Source organism: Phalacrocorax aristotelis, chromosome 2, assembly GCF_949628215.1.
Source record: "Phalacrocorax aristotelis chromosome 2, bGulAri2.1, whole genome shotgun sequence".
NCBI lineage: Eukaryota > Metazoa > Chordata > Aves > Suliformes > Phalacrocoracidae > Phalacrocorax > Phalacrocorax aristotelis.
Genome location: NC_134277.1, coordinates 127,436,058 through 127,445,863, shown reverse-complemented (window position 1 = coordinate 127,445,863; position 9,806 = coordinate 127,436,058). Strand labels below are relative to the sequence as shown.

Genomic DNA, 9,806 nt, shown 5'->3' with positions numbered 1-9,806 from the left:
TGACTCAAGAAATAAGTGCGTTCATGATGTACAGTTCCCCAGTATGATGGTTTAGTAAACAGTCTCAGAAAATATTCCTGTAAATATTATTATTCATTTAGCGAAGACAGTAATGAACCATATAAACAGCCAACCCCCCCCCCCCATGTCATGTATTGTATTAGATATTATATATACTTTTGAAAGTTCATTGTAAGGAATTACAATAAATCTAGGACCACTTTCAGACAGCTTAAACTCCAGTTAAATTTTTGAGCATTAATGCTCCCCTTTGACAAGGCTTCTCTGAAGGCCTAGGGTGGGCCAATAGCAGACAACAGGCTCAGGGACTTAGGTAAAATTTAGGTCAAATGAATATACCTATAAAGCACATTTCAGAAAATGTTCTAAAAAGTAAATTCAACTGTAGCGCGAGCTACAGCTCTGCAGATTACACACTCTATGCTTCACTATAAGAAAGTAATCTGAAGAGCAAACATTTTTGTTCAGAGGAAAAACTAAATGAATGGGAAAAATATATATATTCTGAGGCTTTTGGGAAGCCCATTTTGGAACCTACCAAACTTTGGGTTTTTTTTTCAAAAGATCAAAATGCTCTTTTAAGGTTTTGGGCTAAGACTTTTTGATTAACTTATTCAAATAAAAAAATAGTAATTAAAAGTGGTGCTTAAAAACATGATGTAAAATGTTTTGTTTAAAAGCTATCCTAACAAAATATTTAATGCTTTCAAAATAAAGAATTTCATTAATAAGGAAAATGTGAAACTAAAATATTGCAACCTTTTTATTCTCCCCAGTCAGTCCCTGTTTCTGCCTGAATTTATTAGCTGATTTTATCCAAAGTTCCCTAGTCCCAGTCCCCCCCGAGTTCATTTACTTTTCACAAAAGCTTATTTGCCCAGCTCTGATGCCAGCCTTAAATCTCACCTCTTTTGTAACCACTCCTTGGAAACAGATCAAATTTCTAAAGCTTGCAAGATTTGGAGAAGGTAGTTTGGTAAAAGACTGTATTCTCAAGACTTGTTTTTTTTTTTTTCTTTTCAGAAAAAAAAATGTTAATGCTGTGATGCCTAGTCAGTGGTGTACAGATGGTGATAGTCGGTGGGTACAGTTAATATGTTGTAATAATGTAATATTTCATATCTTGACCTTTGAAAATTGATGTCATATATATCCTGCAAATAGTAAATGTAACTGTTTCACAAAGGTTGGAGGAATTCCTGAAACATTTTGTTCAATATCAATGTGTGTTTTGCACCAGAAAAATGGAGAGAGACACTTTATGGAAAAGATGAGGTTTTCCACAGAGAATAATTTTTTTTTTTTGCTTTAGTAGTCAAGATAAAACTTATGAAAGGGGCCTACTTTATTTTTTCCATTTCAGCAAGTAAGAAGCATGTCTTTTCTAAGTGTTTGCAACTTGAGACTGAAAAAACCAAGCCAGATTTTACAACAAGATTTTATAGACCATGATAAGCCTAGATATATTTTTCCTACAATGTTACAAAATTTTGGTTTGGTTTAATTGAAAGTTCAACATTCAGTTGTTATTATTATAATGATCATCCCTTTACTTGTACGGCTCAAGCATGCACACTGTGCTTTCTATATGCAACAAAGACTCTGCCTGTTACCTATAACCCAGTCTGGAGCAGTTCAGCATAGAAAGCAGAGCCTGCTCTCATCTTAAGGAGGTCTTGGCTCAGTTTCCCTGTACTTACCTGGACATTTCCATGCAGCTGATGATCCTCCTGCCATTCTTCTTTCATCAGGATTCCTGAAAACAGAGAGGAGACAAAAAAAACAGTGCTATAGAAATAAGTTTTCAGGGATATTTTCAATCAGTGCATCCCTAAGATGCCTTTGAGTCCCCGCCTCCTCTCTGCTTTCAACCAGCGTAGCTGGATTACACAAGCTATTTTGGCTGTATGTGCAGAATTACAGAATGTATCACATTTGATTATTATAAAAAAGTCTTTTACCATCTTTTTCAGACTGATAAAAATAATGTTTGGTTCTAAACTAACTGAAAGTGAGTTAACAGCAGAGGTACTGCACTGAAATGTCACTGCAGCAATCCTCACAGAAGAGAAGTAATAATTAAATGTCTTTCCAACACTAGGATCCAAGTCCCAGAGCTACATCATTTAAAAGCTGTACCACCTGAAGCCCACTATGAAGCACTTATAACACAGAGACTGAATGGTATTTGAACTAAGCACTGGCAGTCTACAGTAAATTAAAATAGTTGAAGGAAGCAGTATAGTGTACAGTACAATTTATCGAAAGTCAGGATGAAATAGGTGAGGATTCAATGTATACACTAAATTATACACATTGGTGACTATTTAACATCTTGTGTCTGTCATGTATTTGTTTTATTTACTGTGAAATCTAGAAAGGAAAATGATCATAAAATATTTAAGAGTCAGTGTAAATGGAAAAAATGTTTTCCCACGATAATGGACTCCTCCAGCTATTAGGCAATGAAGCAAAGTAGAGACATTTATTTTCCAGGCAGAAGACATTGCTTCCAAGATAGATTTCTATGATAATCAACATAAAGCAGGCATACAATATAATTAATCCAAAGGTATCTGCTTTTATACAGTGAGCGTTGAATGAGCAGTGATGGTTGTTCCTTGTGGCCAGATTCTCCACAGACTGGCTGTCATGCTCAAGCCCTGTTTCTCATGCAGGTCCTGCTGGGGCTCGGTGTGCTCTGCAGAGGTGGCCATCTCTGGCACCGCATTGACTCCCAGAGAGCGATGCTGGCTGAAAATATACATTTCCTTTCTAACAGAAGTGATATTTGTTGCATGGGGGGTAGGGGGCAGGCTTTGACAGACTGCTTTGTGCTGCAAAAATGTCCTTTATTTGTTTCTTCTGAATGAAAGCCTTTGCAATGGAAGAAACTTCTAACCCTCTTTTCCAATGATTTTTATAGGTGACATTGCTTTTCCCCACAGTTACTTTTTATGCAACAGCTGCCCACCTGCCCGTTTGCCTCAGAATGACGCTTCCCCAAAACACAACCGCAGGCAAGATTTTAAATCCCCTCCTCACGCACCTCTTGTGCTTTACTGTAGGCAAAGTTAGCACTTTGTTTTCCTGCTGACTTCTCACAGCTTCACAGAATCACAGAATCACAGGTTGGAAGGGACCTCAGGGATCATCTAGTCCAACCTTTCTGGGAAGAGCACAGCCTAGACAAGATGGCCCAGCACCCTGTCCAGACGACTCTTAAAAGTGTCCAATGTGGCCGAGTCAACCACTTCCCTGGGGAGATTATTCCAATGGTGACTGTCCTCAATGTGAAAAATTTCCCTCTGATGTCTAATCGGAATCTCCCCAAGAGCAATTTGTGTCCATTCCCCCTTGTCCTCTCCAAGTGACTCCACGTAAAAAGGGAGTCTCCGTCTTCTTTGTAGCTGCCCCTTAAGTACTGGTACATGGTGATGAGATCCCCTCTGAGCCTCCTTTTCTCAAGGCTGAACAAACCCAGTTCTCCCAGCCTATCCTCGTACGGCAGGCTTCCCAGGCCTTTGATCATCTTGGTGGCCCTTCTCTGGACCCCTGCCAGCCTGTCCACATCCTTTTTGTATAGAGGGGACCAGAACTGTACACAGTACTCCAGGTGTGGCCTGGCAAGCGCTGAGCAGAGCGGGATAATGACTTCTTTATCTCTGCTGGCGATGCCCTTTTTGATGCAACCCAGCATCCTGTTGGCCTTCCTGGCCGCAGCAGCACACTGTTCACTCATGTTGAGCTTTCTGTCCACCAGGACCCCCAGGTTCCTTTCGACAGAGCTGCTCTCCAGCCAGGTGGATCCCAGGCTGTGCTGCACTCCTGGATTATGTTTTCCCAGGTGCATGATCTTACACTTCTCTTTGTTGAACTTCATAAGGTTCTTGCCGGCCCACTCTTCCAGCCTATCCAGGTCTCCCTGCAGAGCAGCTCTCCCTTCTGGAGTGTCTACTTCCCCACTCAACTTCGTGTCATCAGCAAACTTCATCAGGCTACACTTGATGCCATTATCCAGATCACTTATAAAGATGTTGAATAACATTGGGCCCAATATCGATCCCTGGGGGACTCCACTAGCGACAGGTTGCCAGTTTGAGAAAGAGCTATTTACCACCACCTGTTGGGTGCAGCCTGTCAGCCAGTTCCCCACTCACTGCACAGACCACTTGTCTAGGCCATAACACATCAATTTCTCCAGGAGGAGACTGTGGGGGACGGTATCAAAGGCCTTGGAGAAGTCCAGGTAAACAGTGTCCACTGCCCACCCCACGTCAACCAGGCAAGTCAGTTTGTCATAGAAGGCCACCAGGTTAGTCAAGCACGATCTGCCTTTAGTGAAGCCATGCTGGCTTTTCCCAATCAGGTGCTTCATTTGACTTGTGGTGGCCCCCAGGAGGATTTCTTCCATAAATTTCCCGGGGATTGAAGTAAGGCTGATGGGCCTATAGTTACCCGGATCCTCCCTTGAGCCTTCTTGTAGATAGGGGTAACATTTGCCTTCCTCCAGTCCTCTGGGACATCCCCTGTTCTCCACAACTTCTCGAAGATTATGGAGAGCGCCCTTGCGATGATGTCAGCCAGCTCTCTCAACACCCTCGGGTGGATGGCGTCAGGGCCCATTGATTTGTGGGGGTCAAGCTCCTGTAGTAATTCATATACTAACTCTTCCTTCACTGATGGTGGGTCAGTGTTTGGTTCAATCAGCAATTTTGTTCCCAAAGCTTGGGACCCTACAGTGCTGGTAAAGACAGAGGTGAAGAAGATGTTGAGGACCTCTGCCTTTTCTGCATCATTGGTGATTGAGCTTGGGTCTCAACGTCTTGTAGTGTCTGATTGAATGTATTTTTGATGGTGTAGGCCACTTGATAATCTCCCTGACTTCCCTACCTTTCTCAGTGCTTTCTCTTTCTTTAGTATTTGTTCAACATTTTTAATGTTCCTTTTACTGACTATCACATTTAAGTATAGTTATTTTTTAAAAAATTTCTGAGCATGTATCTCTTTATCAATTTCAGAAATACTTACTTTTGCCTTGGTAGCAATTGCCTTCCATTCTTTCAGGAAAACAGTCACTAATCTAAAAATGAAGCTTGGTAAATGAATTTTTAATTACTGTATGAAACACTTCAATAGAATATTATCACTAGAAAATACTTGAAGTCAAATAGATAAGTAAATACAACCTGGTGATACTTGTAAAAATATGCAGGATTAACTTCAGGAACTCAGAATTAAATAAAAGTCTCTGTCACCCTGGGCACTAGATCCTTTGCTTGGACAGATCAGGCTGAACTTTCATGACTTCCCCTTATGTATTGAAGTACATGTACTTGATGCTTGGACTATTTGATCTTAAAATGTCACCAAGGCTATTTGTGCCAGGTCATATCACTTCAAACAAAGTATTTTAAACTCTTCTCCCTCCTTTCTTCTTATCTGATAGGTGAGTAGCTCTGCTATTGCTTGCTGTAAAACCAGCAAACACCACTTTTATCTTAAGTCACTGCTTTCCTAAATTGTTACTATTGTCTGCTTTGAAAAATGGATATTGTGGATATGTATGTAATAATAGTAGTGATAAACACTGCTAGACTGCCCAAAAGTGCCTTCAATACTTAACTTTTTCATTACCATTGCTCTGTCCTATGGCCACAGTTAGTAAATGCAGAAATAGCCGGGGACTCTCACTACACCTCTGTTCCACTTCCATATTTCATAGCTATCATTCAAGTTATGTTAAAACGTTTCATGACAGAAACAGGTCTCTGGCATTAATGTATGCAACATTAGAAGGAGTCAGACTTTCAGTAATTTGTGGCCAGATTTGTTTATCATCTGATTCATTCTTGCTGGCAATGTGAAGATTCATATGGCAGATGGAGGTACCCGACCTGGCTCTGCTTGCCCGAGGGCCAGAGCTGGAGGTACCAGGTAGCAAGGCTGTAGAAAGAACTGGGGTAGCTGCACGCAAGCCAGGTCAGGGCTTAAAGAATTGTATGGTAATTCTAGTGAGGCTGGTTTATACCATTTACAGGCACTGGATGAGAAATCTGTACACCACAGCTATTCATAGCATGGGTTTACCACCTTAGGTCTCAGTGAAGCTGGGGAGACGGTGTTAGGCGAATTGCACTTGGCACAGGCATTGAAACATTCAGGGGCATAAAACCAAGACAAAAATATCCCCATCTAGCTGAAGGCAATAAACACAATTTGGGAAAAGACAAACACTCTGGGAAACTAATGGAGGCTGGTAGAAGGCATGTTGCAATGGTAAAGTGCATGTTATGCTTTCCTTAAAAATCAGGTATTTATATGCAATTGTCCAATTTGGACTTTTTATTGAAATTTGAACATGTGTTTTGAGTACTTTCTTCTCCCATCACGTAAGACATCCCTTTTAAACACAGTAATGTGTCTCAGCCTTAGGTGAAGCCAACTTTCTCACATTTGGCTGAAAATCAGAGGTGTGAGGAAACAGATATTTGGTTAGATTATGACAACTATCTGTAAAACTGAGGACTCTGTGAATTGAAGATCATGACATAAGTAGGGGAAAGAAAACAGCTCCATACGCATTTTCTCTTCATTTAAGAAAATGAAGTCTATACTACACTTCAGGCCACTGCAGGTGAACCATGGAAGTCTGAATTGATTTAAAGGTAGCTCAGGAAAATGAATATGGACTGTTGTAGTCACCCTTACCTGTTGTTTCAGATTTTCCACCCATTTTGATAGAAAAAAAAAGGGAAAAGTCACATAAATTCAGCTCTTGCAGACATAGTATTTTAATGGCACTCACCAGCTACATTGCAAAAGCTGTGCAGGCTGGTAATATCTACACAAGGGCGCAAAAAAGTTTAAAACAGTCATTATAGTGCCAGGCTAAAGCTTCCTTTCCTGAGGGGTACATAGGATGGCCAGCAAAGCCCCCTCCCGCCGATAATTGGAGAAACACTGCTCTGCATTTCCTCGTGATTTTGTCTTCTGTTTTGTATTACTGTGGTTATGATTATTATTTCTGCGGTGCTCAGGCAGCCTAAGCAAGGATGAAAATCCTATTCTGTCCTTCCATACAGGTATTTGGAAAGACAATGCTGGTTCCAGAGAACTCTTGTTGAAAAGAGATTGTGTTTGGAAGATGAGCAAGGTTGTTTTCAATACTGGTGGGTGAATGTACTCAAATATGCCCTCACAAATACCCTATTATTCAAATCAAACAGGTGTTTTCCAGGCAAATAAAGAAACATTTATTTTCACATCAATATAGGGAGCCATGGTCTGTCTCCTGCTTCTGAAAATTTGGCTCTCTGTAGATGGAAGTGGAAAACAACAGCTGTGAAGGAGGGAATTTGGAGCACAAATGAACACCAGACCCAGCTGCAGATTTGCATTCTTTGACATCTGGTGCTGAGTAGACACTGGGGAATTCTGTGACAACATGAGTTTTTATGCATCTGTCAGCTAAATCTAGCATTTCTCTTTGGGACATTTGCATGGATGAGGTTGATCTCAGAAAGCTTTTTTAAGCCAGAACAAAATAAAGGAAGAGGATTGTATCTGATCTGGGCTCTCAATTTGTATGCAGAGCTGGCAGGTTGCATGGAGCCTGCCTTGAATTGGGATTGCACACCTGTTCTGCAAGAATTTGCAAGATAGCTTATGCAAAACACCAACATGTTTGATTTCAGAACTGCTGTGACCTGGGGCTCTGCTAAAGCCTTTGGTGCATAATGAAAAAGGTTAAAAGTGTGCGTGCCTATGTGTGTGTGTGTGAATTCAGTTACAGGAGGGAGACCAATACAGTTTAAAAAAGGGATTTTCAATAGTTCTCTGAAGATTATTGGAATATCACAATAAGTCCAGTTACAATAAGTCACAATAAGTCCAGTTACTCAAGGAGAAGAAGGGTTGTGACCATATGACACAGTCCCTTGAACTAAAGTAATTGTGCCCTTACCTTTGTAATTTTACCTCACTCAAGCACAGCTGATTTTTTTTTGAGATGAGAAAAAGTCTTGTGCCTTATACCAAGCCAGTTTGTATCACCATGGTTTACATGCAAACTAAGGAACAAGAGTTTGAGCACCAAAGACATAACACATCATTATATATTGTAAATCTTCATGTGCTCTCTTTAGAATAATAATTCTAAATAATAATATAATATATTATATAAATAATAATTATATATAATAATTATTATATAATATATAATATATTATATATATTATAATAATATAATAATTATATAAATAATAGAATAATAATTATATGTTGTTGGACACTACACATTGTAAAACATCATCGCAAAATGAAATCAGATCACTAATTCATGGAATTCTAATTTAATCTGTACTGCACAGTAACAATGTCATTCTTATGAGGGATCTACTTAATGTGGTTTTAACTGGATTCTTTATATGCCATCAGGATAAACACAGACTTCATATGAAAGCATTTAACCTCTCTTCCTCATAACCCTGGATAATCAAGGGTGGGTGTAGTCTGAAGCCGGATAGAGACGCTGTGAAGTCTGTGGCTGTGATCTTTCCACCTCAGACATCCAAGAGCACACATCGTGCAGCAGACAGTGCTAATGAAGATGGCCCTTTCCTGATCTACCAATGCTTCACCATCCCTGCTATGGCATATTTCACAATCTGGTATGATATAAAAATGATGGGCAGTGCAGAAGATGAAATAAGCCTTCCTCCTTTCTTCCTTATCTCCCTCTCAGATAGGCTGCTTGAATTGCTTTTGTTTTGGGGTGACCCTTGTTCCAAGTGATTTCTGCACCAAAAAATCTTTTTACAGCTGCTGGTCACAGACCGTGTATGTGGACTCCTTGGATATCCATCAACAAAACCATTTTTATGGTGTCGCCTACTCCCCGTTATCTGCACGCACTAATCAAGTTTGAGCCATTTTCAGATACAGTGATTTATCACGGTCTCGTGTTAGACTTTTTTTTTTTTTAATGAAAAGTGCTATCATGCCTTTGCCATGTATATGTGAAGAAATATTCTGAACTGCTTTGGCTGCCAGTTGTCTCTTTGTACAGTAACCTTTGTGCTACATATGTGGTGGCAAATGTTTCTGTAATACAGTCCCTGACTCCTTTAATTATGGCTTATTACACCATGAAGGATAAAGAGCAACTAAAGCTCTTAAATATACCCTATTAATGACAGCTATAAATGTACGTATTTTGCTGTAATGGAGTCTGGTATGCTGAATAAAGCTCCACAATTTTCTAAAAACATACTCCTGTAACTTTGAAAGAGACACAGGTGGAAGTTTACCAGGAGACAACAGGCTTGGTTGACAGCTTGTGGCTGACAAATAGTAAAACCCGATTTCTGAGAAATTCTCTGTTGATTATGTATCAGGTATGAGAGAAACCCTGCTCCCTTGACATGATTGCCAAGTTTTAACCCTGGATCTAGATGCAGCTTCCTAAAGACAGAATGTATTTACAGCCTATAAGATACCTGCTATTTTAAACAATTCCTCTCAACAAGCAAATAATAGAAACTTTTGTTTGTATTAGAAAGTGTTGGTATGCCTGTGTGTTGCATGTGTGTGTCCACGCACGCGAATGTAGCCCTTGTACAACCTGTGTGTGTGGCCGTGATAGGTGGTATTCTAGTCATGTAATTAATTAAGTCCAGGCTCACCCTAACACGCAAGTCCCATGGGGTGCACCCATCAACTTGTCTAAAACTGGAGCACTAGATTACAACACTGACACACCTAAGGAAGGGACTGACATTAAC

The 9,806-nt window shown here is 40.1% G+C and overlaps 1 long non-coding RNA gene across 1 annotated transcript; it reads left to right on the top strand.

The window, feature by feature from the left end:
• The first annotated feature begins 1,040 nt into the window (after nt 1-1,040).
• On the top strand, nt 1,041-7,591 carry LOC142053439 (uncharacterized). The gene is made up of 3 exons (XR_012659221.1): nt 1,041-1,101; nt 7,107-7,193; nt 7,298-7,591. It is a non-coding gene; the product is annotated as an uncharacterized LOC142053439 (long non-coding RNA).
• The last annotated feature ends 2,215 nt before the right edge of the window (nt 7,592-9,806 follow it).